The following is a 15,743-nucleotide window of genomic DNA, read 5'->3' as shown; positions in this document are numbered from 1 at the left end:
CAATTGGCTTATGCGTAACATAACACAACTTCCTATCTGTCTAAACATCCTAACACCCTGTTTGCTTTTCCAATTCCTGCTGCAGTCATTGAGCAACCTGGGACAATATCAGGTCTTTACTGCTCAGTCAGAACCTGGCAGTGTGTATGGTTAGCTCAAAATACACCTCCCAATGAGCCCTAACTTTGACTTGTCAGCTATGATGTATGTCAGTCACTGAGCTCATCACTCGTCTGGCACTGCCATGCCTCTACACAGGGCTTTCCAATCACTGTTGGTTTTCAGTATTATGAATTCTGAAAATGGTCCTATTTTTTTCTCCTCAGCCACATCTGACAGAGCCAAGGAGATAAAGTTGGTGGACTGAGACATTTGGCAAGTTGTAGCTCTCCTGTTGTAAAAAAGGGCTTCAGCAGACAGCTTTGCCAAAACAGCTGTGCCATGGAAGAAAGATGTCACCAGAGGTCCTATGATCTATATTCTTCTGTAGGAGAATACTGATTCACTGGAACAGTGTTTCTTGGAGGTTATTAAATTCCTGTCAATTTAAAAGAACCCAGGTTTTCCAACTCCACCTGCCAGCTTCAGATATTCATCTGAATATCTTGAACTTCCAGGCCTTACGTTGTAGCAGGTAGAAAAGAAGATGAGCTGAGATGCAAAGAGCCATCTCAAAAGCTGTGACTTATGCTGTAGTCTATCTAAGAAGCCAAGGAGGAGATCTGAGGAATGCAGAGGCCCTGGAGTGCACGCTTTCAAACAAACTCAGAACTTCATGGCTGGGTGGAGCCCACCACTTTCAGATTGTCCCTGTCTTGTAAAATGGGGAATGATACATCTGCTCTCAGGCAACCACAATTTATATCTTCTATTTTTTTTCCTTTTTTTTTTTTTTTTAGCTTTTATTCCAAATCAGAATGACCTTTAACTTAAAAAAAAAAGCCAACACCCAAACTACAACTCCTTTCTGTTCATTACAGTCCATTAATTTTATAAGAAAATTGAAAGTTTGTAATAAAAACAGGATTTCATACATATTTTCATTTTATAATCGTCACACAATTTGATAGGACTGAGAAAACTGCTTAAGTACATCAACATGCACAACTGCCAAACTTGCATAACTTTCAATGAAAGCATTATATGCTCAGAAAGAGGCTTCCTATTCTTAATTAGAAATGAATTTCCATATAAAAGAAATACATTTACTCTTATGGCTTAGATAAAAGGGTAGTGAAACTCAAACAGATTAGAAAATTTTTGACAGAACAATTTTCCATCAGGAAGTATCTCTGATTTTGGACAAACTGCATAGAAAGGCACGTTGTCAATACTAAAATTCATTACAGCAGTGTACACTTCTTGATCAATTTTCATTTTAGGAAAGGAACACTTATTTTTAATCTCAGAATAGGCTTCTTTTTTCAGAAGCATATTTCTATTTTACAGCACAGTATCCTTTTTTTAAAGTTAATTATGTTTTTTAAAATTTTGTTGCAATTTTAATTGCAATTTTCAGACTTCGAAGCTTGCAGAGAATACTCTGCAAAACAGCAATTTCATTTTGTTACAGTTCTAGACAGAGTAGCTTTCCAGGTTCTTCAGAACTTGCATCAAGAGGGGATTGCAGTCACTGCAAGGGATTTCTAACAATCAAAACATCGTGCTGCTATTATACATGTTTATAAGATGTACTGGTGGGAGTCCTCTTACAATGGGAATGAAAATGTATAGAAACACTGACTGCTAACCTTTCACTGACTTAGATGGAAAACCTACATGCATTTCTGGCAGGCTGTGCAATAACTGGCAGTTGTGACTAGTTGGCAAAAGATGGGATTGAGATGTTTTCAAAATAAGGCCAGGATGCTCCTTTCTCTAACTAAGTCCTCCCCCAGCAGCAGCAATTTGAAGATTGCTTTTTTTTTTTTTTCAGTTTAAAATTGCTTTTTTGCAACAGTGGTGTCCACACTTTCTTCTGCATCACCTGCACAAATCAAGTTCTACTTCACTTAGAAAAGTAAAAGGCAGACTGACACCCCCAGACACACACACAGAACGACTTTCTGTTTCCTCTGGTTGACACCGTTTCAAACTGAAGACAGCTGCTGTTCTGCTGCAGGCCAATAATACATTCAAATCCTGTATGAGCTTTTAGTGTATCCTTTAGAATCATCCTGTACTTCACATGAATCACTTTTCTGGCAGAATCCACAGATAAACATGGTAATAAGACTGAATATAGGTTTACCTTGGCATCTCACAGCTCATTTTTTTTAAACTTGTACAAGTTGGGGGGTGGGGTGGGGTGGGCAAGGAATAATAATAAGAACCTATAAACTAGTAACTTCAAAATGTCCAGGAAAGGTCATCTCATATACACCAAGTTACCACCAGTTGCAGGACAAGACCTTAACAGTCAAAACACTAAGAAACCCAACTTATTTCATTAAGAAACTCCATACAAAACATATTGGGCACTAACCCCAAATAATTTATAACAGTATTAACACTTGTGGTGAAAAGACAGTTATAATCATGCTTGAATAGTAAAATTCAAGCCTGGATTAGGCCTCTAGGGTCTACTAAAACTAGAGCTTGAATAGGAAAAATCTAGTTTGTTACAGAAACAGAATGTAATCACCCAGTTAGAATCTGTAATAAACATTTGTGCAGAAATATACACAGATTTATGTGCACATGAGTTTTTACGAAACAAAATTCTAATCACAGAACATTAAAATGGTTGCAAGGTTGAGTAGTCAAATGTAAGAGAATTTCAGAGGCTGACTCTGCAACTCTTACGTAGCCCCTTTTGCATACATGGTATGATTATGCCTTTGACTGCATTCTGTTTTTTTATGCATAACCTTTACCTTATTCAGGGCTCCTGATGGATAGTACCTACTTAATTAGGTAATGAGTCAATATTTTGTTTTCTCTTTGTTGTTCAACATGTGGCTCCATGCATTACATACAACGTACTATTCACATCCTGCTCTTAAAGACAGCGTTATTAATTTCTTCCCAGAGTTATTGATTTTCTCAAGCTACTTTGCTGGTGCTTCTTTCCATGCTTCACATGATTTTCTGAAAAGTTGACGAATTTATTTTCACTACAGCTTTTACACTACTGGCTACTACAACTGTAGCACAGAGAGATTAAGGTCAAGGCATCCATTATTTCCTGAGGATCAGAATGAGACACTTAAGACCTGATATTCAAGGTTCTAAGCAGATTCAGCAATTCATACATTGAATCCTGTCTTCCAAGAAAGAGGACAAACTTCACATTTGCAAATCAGGATCTTAGGTTAGAAATCTTAAAGAAGAGGAACATACAATCACACGTAGGAAAAGTCTGCTTTAATCACCTCTCAGGCATAAAATAGGAACTTAATGTTAATGGCAGGTTAGAATACAATTTCTCAGAGCAAGTGGCAACTACTTCTGTCCTGAAATGATCCCTTTTTTTTCTGCAGTCCTTTGCCTACTTAAAGAGTATGCTTTCCAATTTTTGCAACAAGTGAGGCAGATGTCAGATTAAAAAAAATACTTTCATTACTCAGTATTGATGAATTCCCAGAGTAGGGCCATCCTGCTCTTTGTTTGACATGTGTAAAAAAGAAAAAACTTACAAGTATGAAAGAAGGGGAAGGAGTTGAAGTTGCAGAAGCATCCAGAGCAATGTCATTTCCAAATGTTAAACTCTGCTTTCATCACTTCAGTTGTGTCCTTTTAAGCTACTTCTGCAATTCATTTCTTAGTTGTCTAGGTTGATTTTAAAAGCAGGGAGAAAAAACAAACTCCATTATTTGACATTTTATATCAGTGTTCCAACATCAGCTATTTGGAGAACTTTCAGATCCACCACATGGTTTTTCAACTTGAGGAAGGAAAGCAGCAGCAGTAGCAAAGAGGTCACTGTTGGATCACTACCACTTGAAACATCAGTCCAGAATCTGCTGAAGGTTTTTAGAAACATTTACCGCTAGCAGAACAACTGTGTTCAGAAACCCTGGAGGCCTTTCCAAGGCACTGACCATCTGGGGAACAGACTTTTATGCCTGATCTTCACAAACCTGACATTTCCTCTCTTCTTCCAATCTGTTCTTCACGCACTTCTATTTCTTTCTAATCTTTGCTCATTTTCTGTCCTGGTTTCAGCTGGGATAGAGTTAATTTTCTTCCTAGTAGCTGGTACAGTGCTGTGCCTTGGATTTAATATGAGAATAATGTTAATAACAAACTGATGTTTCAGTTGTTGCTAAGTAGTGCTTACCCTAAGTCAAGCACTTTTCAGTTTCCCACGCTCTGCCAGTGAGCAGGTGCGCAAGAAGCCAGGAGGGAGCAGAGCCAGGAACTGACCTGACCTAGCCAAAGGGATATTCCATACCATGGAACATTACATTCAGTATATAAAAGCTGGGGGAAGAAGGAATGGCAGTACATTCAGAGTGATGGCGTTTGTCTTATCAAGTAACTGTTATGTGTGATGGAGCCCTGCTTTCTTGGGGATGGCTGAACACCTGCCTGCTGACAGGAAGCGGTGATGAATTCCTTGTTTTGCTTTGCTTGCATGTACAGCTTTTGCTTTACCTATTAAACTATGTTCATCTCAACCCACGAGTTTCCTCAGTTTTACTTTTGCAATTCTCTCCCAACCGGAGGGTGGGGAGGGAGTGAGCAGCTGTGTGGTGCTTAGTTGCTAGCCAGGGTTAAACCATGACATTTTCTCAGTCCTGCTTTTTGACTCACTGGACCTGTATGAGCTGACCGACTCAGTGTCAAGTTTCTTTACTCAGCCAGCCTTAGCTAGTTCCTTCAGACATTGAATTCTAGGCTATCTGAACCACATAATGTACTGAGGAACAGAGTGAGTTGAACAGCCAACTTAATAGAGGAAGCATACTGAGTGCTTTGCAGAGGGTATTTTTCTCTACTGAGAAGCCTTTTACCACAGAGGTGGTATTTTTAATAACTAACTCCCTTCATTTTCTCTGACACATGTTGAATATTTCCCACTTTACCCATCCCTATTTTCTCATTTTTTCCTTCCTGCGCCCAGATACTTTTCAATCTCTGCCCTTAATAATTCATCATCCAAAACACTCAAACCCATCCCTTGCCAGAACTAGCCCTGCCCTGACAGCCCTGTGCTCCTCGTTTCCTAATTTCATCCCTGTCTTTCTCCTATAAATGTCTTAGTTCCCTTCTTCATTTCCATTTTTACCCTTTGTCCTAATTTCCTCCCTCTCAACTGCAGATTCCTCTGTGTCCTCTTTCTCCATTCACTTGGTAGAATCTGATCTTCATATGATTAACTTCTGAAAAGATTTTCTTTCAGGGAGCACCAAATATGTAAAACTTAAACCTAAGCAGACATGTTTGCCAAAAAAACTAGTCATCAGATCTTCTAATGCTAAATGCCAGGCATCTAATGGTAAATGCTTACTGGTCATGCATATATTACAGTGAAAACTGATTGTGTAAAAATGACTCCAAGTTGTACACAGAGTTAAGCACACCTGACAAGAATTACAGTCTGGAAGCTCAAACCAAATTTTGCAACTAGATCTAAAATTTAGTGATATAATCATCATCATATGGGCCTAATGTTCAAGAACTTGTTACAATATTAAGGATTTCCTCAGAAGACCTGAAATGTGTCTTATCAATAGCAAAGATACATAGGTAATCATGTTGTGAAAGTCTTTCAAAAATGGAGAACACCCATACACATATTTAGGGCAGAAAGCACATCACAATAAATATCTTGATACAATACATCTATTAATTTATACTGCTGAGATCAAAATCTTATGCTTCAGTTCCATTGTATCACACCTTACAACGATAAAATAATAAAACTCTACTTTATCAATGAGACATATAGTGGAAAAAATGTCTACTGTTTGCAAGAGGCATATCACTAAGTTATTAGAAAAGAAATACGACATGATTTTGTCATGACCTCTAACAAAACATGACAATAACAGTAATTCCCCTAATAACGGTTACAACTGAGTTTATCTTACGTTTAGATTAATCTTTTTTAAACATGCATTATTTTTTCAATGGTAAATTACACCAGGGACCGTCGTGGTTTAATCCCAACTGGCAACTAAGTACCACACAGCCGCTAGCTCACTCCCCTCTACCCTCAGTGGGATGGGGAGGAGAATCGGAAAAAAGTAAACCACATGGGATGAGATAAGAACAGTTTAAGAACTGAAATAGAGTAAATAATAATAATAATAATAGTAGTAGTAATAATAGTAATTAATAATAACAATTACAACAATAAAAAGGAAGATAAAAAGAGAGAGAGGAATAAACCCCAGGAAAAACAAATGATGCCCATCACAGTTGCTCACTACCTGCTGACCGATGCCCAACCAGTCCCTGAGAAGTGATTGACAGGCCCTGGCCAACTCCCCCCTGTTTATATACTGAGCATGACATTCTGTGGTATGGAATACCCCTTTGGCTAGTTGGGGTCAGCTGTCCTGGATCTGCTCCCTCCCATCTTCCTTTGCTCCTGCTCACTGGCAGAGCATGGGAAACTGAAAAGTCCTTGATTTAGGATAAGCACTATTAGCAACAACTGAAACATCAATTTGTTATCAACATTATTCTCATATTAAATCCAAAACCATTACACTGTACCAGTTACTAGGAAGAAAATTAACTCCATTCCATCCAAAACCAGGACAGGGATCAAAGTAAGTTCTTCTACAGAATTTGAAGTGATCTGAAGAAGAAATTTCTGAAACATATTACTTTATTGCAGAGTAGTAAGTAGGTAGAGAATAAGAGTAAATAAAATAAGTTAAAAATGCAGGTTAATTACATTTATCTATATTGAGTATAATGCACAGAACAGACTACATCAAAAAACATTAATCATTAAATTAAGTGCACTAAAAAGGATTCCCAGTTCTAGAATGTGTTAAACACTAGAGATCTGAACCCATATTTGGTAATAGTTAGAATCATTCCATTCATCTTCAAAGATAAAATACTAAATTCACAAACTCAAAATAATCCATGTGAGGTATCAGTTATCAGAGGTTAGATAGCACAGATCCATGACAGAATATCCTGATGGAAACAAGTAAACCAAGAGGTTTCCATCCTCTTTCATTCTTTTTGAGAAACATGCACATTTTGTCAATATTCCACAATTATTTGCTAACATATAGGGTCTGAGACAGTATGTGCTTTGTTTAGCCCTGCCTGACCTCTTTCTCTCTTTTGAATTCCTGCATCCTTCTCTGACATCTTCACTTCCAAATTTCAGTCAGGCTCCCACTGCCATTCTCTCTCCTGCAGTCACAGATGCTGTTTTAGTCTCCCTAATCTGTATGCATTATTTCAAAAAAGGCTTATAAACCCAATCTGGTATATCCACTAATACCTTACTAAAGTTGTTTCTTGATGCATGCTGTCTGAAAGCTTGCAGAGAATGCTGAGGGACATGAATCCCAGTGCTTCCATTACTGTGTCCCTAGCACTCCTACATGTGGTTAGAGCTGCAGTTGTAGGGAGTGCACAGCTGTTGCAGACCTTGGTGGAGGTGCTTTCAGCATCTGAAAATCCTGGAGAATTAACCACATGCATATTCAAATTTCTGAAGTCTTGACTGCTTGCCCTTCTAGTCTTGGCTCATAAACTGAGTATGTGTTTCTCAGTCTGCCTTTTTTCTCTCATGGCCTCTGTCTTCACATAGCCAGTTGGCATCAATCTCTTTCTTTCTGCGCCTTTTTTCCCCCTTGTCTCCAAGCCTAGTCCCTTCAGAAGATGGAAGCATTACTCGGATTAGATCATGATATGGGAAGTAAAAAAAACATAACAGAGACAGGGTTCCTGAGCTTTCGACCCTTGTCAGCCTGCCAGGTTTTCAGTCTTTGCTTAGTGACAAAGAAAGCTATGTAGAAATGTTAACAGTTCCCAGGTGTCTACTTTTTAAATATTTCTTTGAAATTTATGTCTACAGTGCTATTTCATTGTGATGAAGGTATTTTTGAAATAATTACATTTTACATCTGTTTTTCTGAACACGTTACATATACATGCATAGATATGCTATATATTCCTACCCATACATTCATACCTATGGAGAATTTTTTCCCTTTCTTACTCAGACTTTGAACTCAGCTGGCTTGTTGGGTTTTTTTACTATCTCAGATTTTAGGGAGAGTGAAGTCAGAACCACAAGGCTGAAAATTAATCCTAAATAAACCAGATTATTAACCATAAATTGCATACCCTTATGGGGTCTGACCACTTGTTTATCTTAGATCAAAAATCTCCATGTGATTTTAAATATTGATCCTCCACATATACACCAGGATGAGCAAAACCAGCAGCTTCAGCTGTTTTATTCTAATGTGAGAACTGGATCTCATTAATAAAATCCCTTGAAGCTTCTCAAGGCATTCCTGCCTTGGCACTTCCAACGGCGAGGAGAGCAATAATTCCCAATCTACATTTCTTAAAAGCAGTTAAAGGTCATGAATAAATTACTGAGAACTTCAGTATGGAAAGAAAATGGACTGGTGCTAAAAAGAAAACATAAAGATTTCTTATAATTAAAATCCTCTACTCACAGAAACATTTCTTTACAATATTTAACATTTTGATACCAAGGAGGCTAAGGTTATAATGCCATTAGCAAAAGATGACCTTTGCATGTCTCTGTGAACAACAAATAAGCAGGCACAATGCTAAACAGCACGCTCTGTGTTTATCTGTATTAGGCATTTCATTAGTGTAGCTTTTTCTTATGTCTTCAGATTCCTTGTATTCCCACATATCTGTAGAGAATGCACTTTCTACAGTTTCTGAAGCCAAGCTATCTTCATTAGGCAGGAAGTAAAGAAGCAAAAAGATAAGTAATTAAATCTCAAATGACTTCACACAGATTCTCCAAGGTATTTAAGAGATGGCTTCAGGTAGTCATTTTTATTTGCATTACAGTCACTGATTTTGTTCCAGAAATAGACTAGAGCTTTCACCATGGAACCTCCCTGAAGTCCCCCAGTTACCATTCAGGTTTTTTGTTTCTACTGTTTGCCTCTGCAGACATCAATCCTAGGTAACCTCAGCAACGAAAAAGATCAAGCATAAAGGCTCTAGAATTTGTGAGGCTTTATCTCACAGCTTTATGACAAGCTACATCTTCCTTACAAAACAAAAATTCTATCTGGTGTAGTAACACTACATCCTGTTTTGTGTTTCTAAGACAGTATTTTTAAAAATTTCTCTCTCTTCCAACTTAATTTAGACATGTGAAAATCTCAAACCATCTGGAGACTGATCTCTCCTAATTTCAGTCAGACAATACAATCCCAAAGGAAGACAACAGATACTTAGCTGATATAGTTATAGAAAAGAAAAATAAAAATTAAAAAAAAAAAAGAAAAATAAACATAATAGCAGAGAATGAACTGAGCAGAGGAAAGAGGAGATTCTCACCACGGCAGAAGAACCCAGCCTGAATCCTTGAGTTTCAACACTGAACAGTTCCTGGAAAAGACCCCATGTAAGCACTGCAGGTGCTGTGACAGGCTGCCTTCCCCTTCCTTCTGCTGCCCACATGCCCAAATATTTCCTGAGGCAGGTAATGAAAGCCATGATCTAACTCAAGAGTTAAACAAATGAACCAGATTGAAATCAGTTATCTTATTAAGCATTTCCTTAGTTCAAGCTTTTTTCCTCAACTCTGAAGTCCTCGTGGGTGTCTCTAAGAAAGCCAAGAATCTGCCTGACTGTGCTGTGGAGGAGCAACTAGTAGCATGCAGGGACAGTAGTTTGCTTCTTCATTCAAAGTGAGTGCTGTGCAAAGTGTATGCTTGTCCTCAGGAGCTGGTCTAGGATCACATTCCTTCTGGATCCTTTGCAGACTGCTGAAGCCAGGCTCCCTACCGCTCCTTTCTTCCTCACCCTTTGCTTCCTACAGTCTCAGCTGCACGGTGCCCAGTTCCAGCCAGGGGTGGGCCATGCTCCCCCCCTGCACACAACTGCATGGCCCCAGGGAGGGCTGGGGCAACTGGATACACTACGGATTCAAGCCCATGAGAGCTGAAGAAAGCCCAGAACTGAGGTCTTCCATTCGAGACAGAAACCTTCATTATCTCACTGGATGTGATTGTGGGGCTCCCATTCGTTGCCAAACTGCACTTCTTTGGGAGTATGAGTGCTAGAGCTATTGACAAGCAAGGAAGTATTTCTTGACTATGACTTGTAAGTAGTTCTGAATTCATACTAAATTCTCTTTGGAGCTTAGGTCTCAGGAGTTTAAATCTCATGCATACTGGTTTGAATGGGAAATGGACCTTATCCCAAAGGTCCCTTTTTAACATATAAGGTATATCTACAGGTCTAAAATGAGGAGCAAGCAGTAACCTCCTGCCCCACTGTCAATAACAGTGAAAATCCAGGGAAGATAGTATTTTCATACTTGGTATTTTTGTGTTCTCTTTTCTCAGCACTATATTGTTAATAGAAGTGCTTTGTATGGGGAAAAAAATATTATTTGAGAAACATTTAGAGAAACAGTAAATAAGATTCTGTCTTAGGTCTTTCAGAATCTAAAGAAACGTATTAACAAAGCTCAGCTCCAGACATGCACATGCACCATAAAGACACATTAAAAGAGCACCACATGATATCTACTACTTAACCAGAATCCCAATATATAGAAGGTCAGTAGTGTTGACACCACCCAGCACCTACACTGCAGTAAACCACTGTGCTGTGCCATGGCTAAAAGCACTTTCTATTGATTGTTTCTTCTAAGAAAACGACGTGAGAGTAGTAAGACAAATTTAGGTAACAGCAAGCTGAAGGAAATAGTCTGACAAAAAAAGTAATTCACTATGGAACACCAACAAAGATAAAACATAAGGTGTGTAATATATCACCAGCCTGGAAATAAACCAGGAGGCTTTCTGCCATTTTTTCAAGTTTTCAGATGACCACAACTAATTGACGAAAAAGAAGTCTTAAATCTTCTATGAAACAAATATACTAATAGACAGAAACAACACACTATCCTATGCTGACCTTATCAGTAAGAAACTTGGAGTCTATTCTGCCCTTGCTTGTATACTTACTGCTCCTCCTGATTTCTGTGGGTGGTGACTATATGTACATGAGCATATTTGCTCCATACTGCTTGTAAGGGAAGGCAGGGTGACAGAACTGCTGAACTGAGACCTGGTATGATCTATTAATGTGATTCTAAATCCAGTGTGAATAAAGCACTTGAATTGCTGAAGCTTCACCTTCTAGACACATCAGCCTTCAGCCTCCCCACCAGCAAGGATGTGGATGTTCCTGTATGTGTTAGTGTTGGAGGGTCCTACGGAATTAAAAAGCTAATTTTGTGTTAGCAAATGGTGCTGGATTTACAGCTCTAGAGGATAAAATGCTTTAAAATGGGTAAATAATTTGACGTTTATACAGTGCCTTTCATTCTGAAGATTTGCTACAACATGCTTATCAAACTATACACATGTGGCAGCACTGAAATACAGCCAATTTGGTGTGCAGCCCAATACACAACAAAGAAGAGAAAGAAGGTATTTAACTAGGTACATCAGGGAAAACGAACTCTTGAAATCTTTCTTTGGAAATGAAGTGTCCATACTGACCAGAGGGAACTGTGCATTTCAACATTTCAACCCCAAGGCTGTCACAAAGACGACTGCAAAACAGGCTCGTGTCTTCCCTCTCTCATTCAGACAGATATAACTATGTGAATATAAAGACTCTGTTTTCTAACTTTAAGTCTGGACCGCTAAGCCCTCAATTAATCCGACAATGGTGTCTAAACTACAGAACAGTCTTTGCATGCCCTGTCGCTGTTAATCAGCTCATGTTTGTTCACCAGTACAAAACATCTCCAATTTTAAATTGGTATCTCCAGTGAGCACCGGTGATTCCTGTTCTGTAGCCCACTCAATACCTAATTTCTCAGCTGAGACTGTAAGCAAAAAAAGCTAGAAAAAAGAGACTGAGCTTTGTGGCTCTGGGCCTATACTAGTAAAATTCCAAAGATCAGACACTTTGATGTCATAATAGTAGAACAGATTTAACCTAATTTTACTTACTTTGAACGTGCTGCTATCTCTCCAAAGTCCCCAGTTTTTTGTATTTGAACAGAAATGTGAATGTCCACACATGCACATAGATTTATTATACTTAGTTACATTTTCAAGAAAGTATGAACATATATATAACAGTAAGGAGATGTAAATCAGACTGCTACGAATACAATAAGAACAAATGCATAAACTAAAAAGGACCAGACTGCAGGCTGTCAAAATGATCCAAGATAGAGAATATAGAAGGTAGGAGTGAAATCAGTTGGTTGTTTAAACTGTGTAGGACCTAGGATTGAAAGACACCTGCTCACGGTCAGCTTTCACACTGTCTTTTTTGTCATTAATTTGGACAACTGAATCAGCTTCTTGATGTCAAACTCAAACTTTAAAATGGAAACTGTGACTACAGTTGTTTGCATTAACATTTATCTAGGTTTTGCTGGAAAACCAAACGATAGTACTGATCCCTTTTGCAGAAGAAGGAAAGTTTGTAATTGATGTATGGGAACTGATAGCCATTCTCAGCAACATTCAGTTGCAGAAAGAAGTCTCCCAGCCCACATACCTCTGATTCACTTTTGCATTGTCCCACCTTTTGTTGCATTCCCTTTGAAACCTCTATGATAGTTGTATGAAAGTTTTGCTATTTTTGCTGTATGGGCTGCATGAAGCAAGCATAAATCAGGCCTCTGAGCAAGGGCACACACTTTTTTCCCCAGTCCTCGTTCCATGTCCAATACTTAAGCATGAGCATGAATGCAGGTTTACGCCAGTTTAAATGAGATGAGTTTTCATTACACAGAGCAAAGATTTGGCACACTACATGCTACTTACAACATCTACTGAAAAGTGGGTGTTGGTGGGGGGAGGATTTATGGTCAGGACCATTCCCAACAGCTGAAAGCAAACCTTTGCAAGTGTCAGTTATTTAACATCTTGGGTAATGATGCAAGATATCATCTAGGGGTAGGGGCTTAGACTATCAAAGGTTATTTATAGCAATTTGATTAACCAGTGAGGCTTTGAGACAACCACTTTACCTCCCTGCCTCCAATAAATGTCCCAGTCATTCATTAAAATTAATACAACATTAAAAAATCCATTTAAATTTCAGAGTTGTATTTGAGTTGTGAAGAATTAATCCAATATGTATTTTACATGTAAAAGATATTAATGTGGCTTTCAGGAGCTCAAGCAAATAGTATTTATCTAACATTAGCAAGAAAATTCTGTTTTTACCTGCAAACTTATTTATGTGTTATAAGCTTGAGGAATTTCAGGAGTGTCATTACTTGGCAGCTGACTATTTGATGTTCACATAAAATAAGCTCAGCTTGAAAATTCTCTTAGCTACTCAAGAACAGAGAGGTCCAGCAGTACTCTTCTCAAGAAATATGTTGTCCTAATGTGAAAGCACACCCAAACAGGATATCAAGTCTACTCATCACTAATGTAGCTGTTGATGAAACCATCTGTAAATATAACACACTCTAGAAATCTTTCAATGCAGCCTAGTTACAAAGCTATACAATTGAAAATCTCTCAAACTGAATTCTGCTTGGAAGCTTCAGCAGGTGCATCCTTTGGGGAACACACAGTCACCAACGTTTTCAGACTCCCACAGTCAAGAGAGAATTTTCAAGGGAAAATCAGCATGTCAGCTGCTGACATCTGAAAAGTTTGGTTGTCAGTGTCACCATGGGACATGCTTTTGATAAACCAAAAACAAAAGTTTAACTTTCTCAAGCTCTGTGACCTGCAAATGAATACTGAGAGCTTAAAAATCTGGCCCTGAACTGTTTTGAATGCATTATTTCAAATGGCAATTAAAATTATTGTCTTTTGGACAGAGCTGAATCAAGAACAGAAAATATTTCCACAAATATTTGTTTAAATGTGGCAGTGCATTGAACTTCATTGTGTCCTTTTGCTTCTCCCAAATATTTAAAGGTATCAGCAAGACCAGGAAGCGTCCTCCTAATCTGAGAATTTTTTGTTTCAATCCATAGAACATGTGACTGAGTAGTTGCATCAAACACTCCAGAAACCAGAAGTCCACCAGATATACAAAATAAAGAGCATATGATTTGAGCTTTCACAGTTATCTGGTCAATGTATAGATCATATGATTAGGGTCTTTGATCTGCAGATCAATGGAATTTCAGCCTCAGTCATGTCAGGGGCTGTCTCCAAGGTCAAAATTCCAATAGCATGGTGGGGACAGTACTCTTGCAGGCACACCGGGAGACAGTTAGGAAACTGGCAATGCCTTTGATGTCTCCTTTCTTTCTGTGGCACACTGATTTATTTATTTTTTTCTTCCATCATTTAAGTGTTTGAACTGATATAAGGTACTGGAAAATGCTTTGTGGCCTGGTTTGTATGGGGCAGGTGTTTTGCGAACCATCATGAACTGTGTAATTGCATGATGTCTATCTGCTGTTCTAGAGTACTGAACTTAAAGACCTAAACGGTCTCCAATGGCCTTCTTTTCCTACCAGTTTTTATATTAATTTTATTACTATTAATCCACTGTATTCTTAAATGTCAACATTTTTCCAAGAAGTTTCTTAGACTTCGAAATACTATTATATTCTAGTGATATTGGTTTAATTAGTAGGTTTAAAAAGAGGACTTTTTTTTACATCAATTTGAAACAGTTGTGCTTGTTCAAGCAGCCAGTTCATATAAAACAAAACTTGACTACTTAGGAAGCGAACACTTTATTTAGTTTAGGAGTAGATTTTTGTGAATAATGTTGATAATTTTTAAAAAGTGTATTTTGAAATTAAAGATCTTGAGCTGAAGTGTTGAAATGTTTCCTTCATTAAATGTAAGCTATCCACTTTCTTAATGAATTACTTGGAATGAAAATTTCATTACAAGTTTGCAGATAGTTTCAGTCAAGTTGTGTTCATTTTTCAACAGAAACAGGATTTTCAATAGAAACACAGTGCTCCAATACAGCACTCTTTCCATGTTTTCATATGTGGTAATTGCGACAACACTTTATTAATAGCTTTCATGAAACCTTTTTCAAGTAATCAGCTCCCAAGCTATTCCGTCAGTCAGTCTGTCAGTACTACAGTTTATGACACTAGCATAGATGGCAATAACAAGCAAAATTGAGAAAGATGTACTTTGATCTTCTGCATTGTTATTAAAAAAAGTAAATGTTTAATTTGCACAAAGAATAAAAACAGCAATAGATGATAATTAGATTTTGCCTCAAACTGTTCACCTTTTATTCAAATGTATTGCAACTAATTTGGCATCAAGGCAGCATAAACACTTTCCTTTTTGGAGAGCACCATATGGATTTTGTATTCTCAGAAGACAAGGGAATGGCTAGACATGTATCTCCAAGGTCACATGCACTTCCATAAACATTACATTGCAGTGTTTCAGGGGAATGAGTAAAAGAGCCCAGCTAATTAAATAAAACAAATGAATCCATAAATGAAACATTAAGTGCATACAAGTGGATCGACTTTGCCAGATGTTGAATGATTTTCATCAAGAACATGATCAGATTCAAAAATCTTATCAGTTTGCAACTAAGATTTTAAAATTAGAATCCAGAAGACTAAAACCAGAGCTTTCTCTGCACTCTTAATTTGTTTTTGCCTT

General features: G+C 37.9%; 1 protein-coding gene across 1 annotated transcript in view; it reads right to left on the bottom strand.

Annotated features, from left to right (window-relative positions):
• The window catches only part of NKAIN2 (sodium/potassium transporting ATPase interacting 2), a 573,334-nt gene that overhangs the window by 376,387 nt on the left and 181,204 nt on the right, over positions 1-15,743 (bottom strand). The window lies entirely within an intron of this gene.

The sequence above is a fragment of the Falco rusticolus genome, chromosome 6, assembly GCF_015220075.1.
Source record: "Falco rusticolus isolate bFalRus1 chromosome 6, bFalRus1.pri, whole genome shotgun sequence".
Classification (NCBI taxonomy): domain Eukaryota; kingdom Metazoa; phylum Chordata; class Aves; order Falconiformes; family Falconidae; genus Falco; species Falco rusticolus.
Note: the sequence above shows the minus strand (reverse complement) of the source record. Positions and strands in the feature narration are given on the sequence as shown.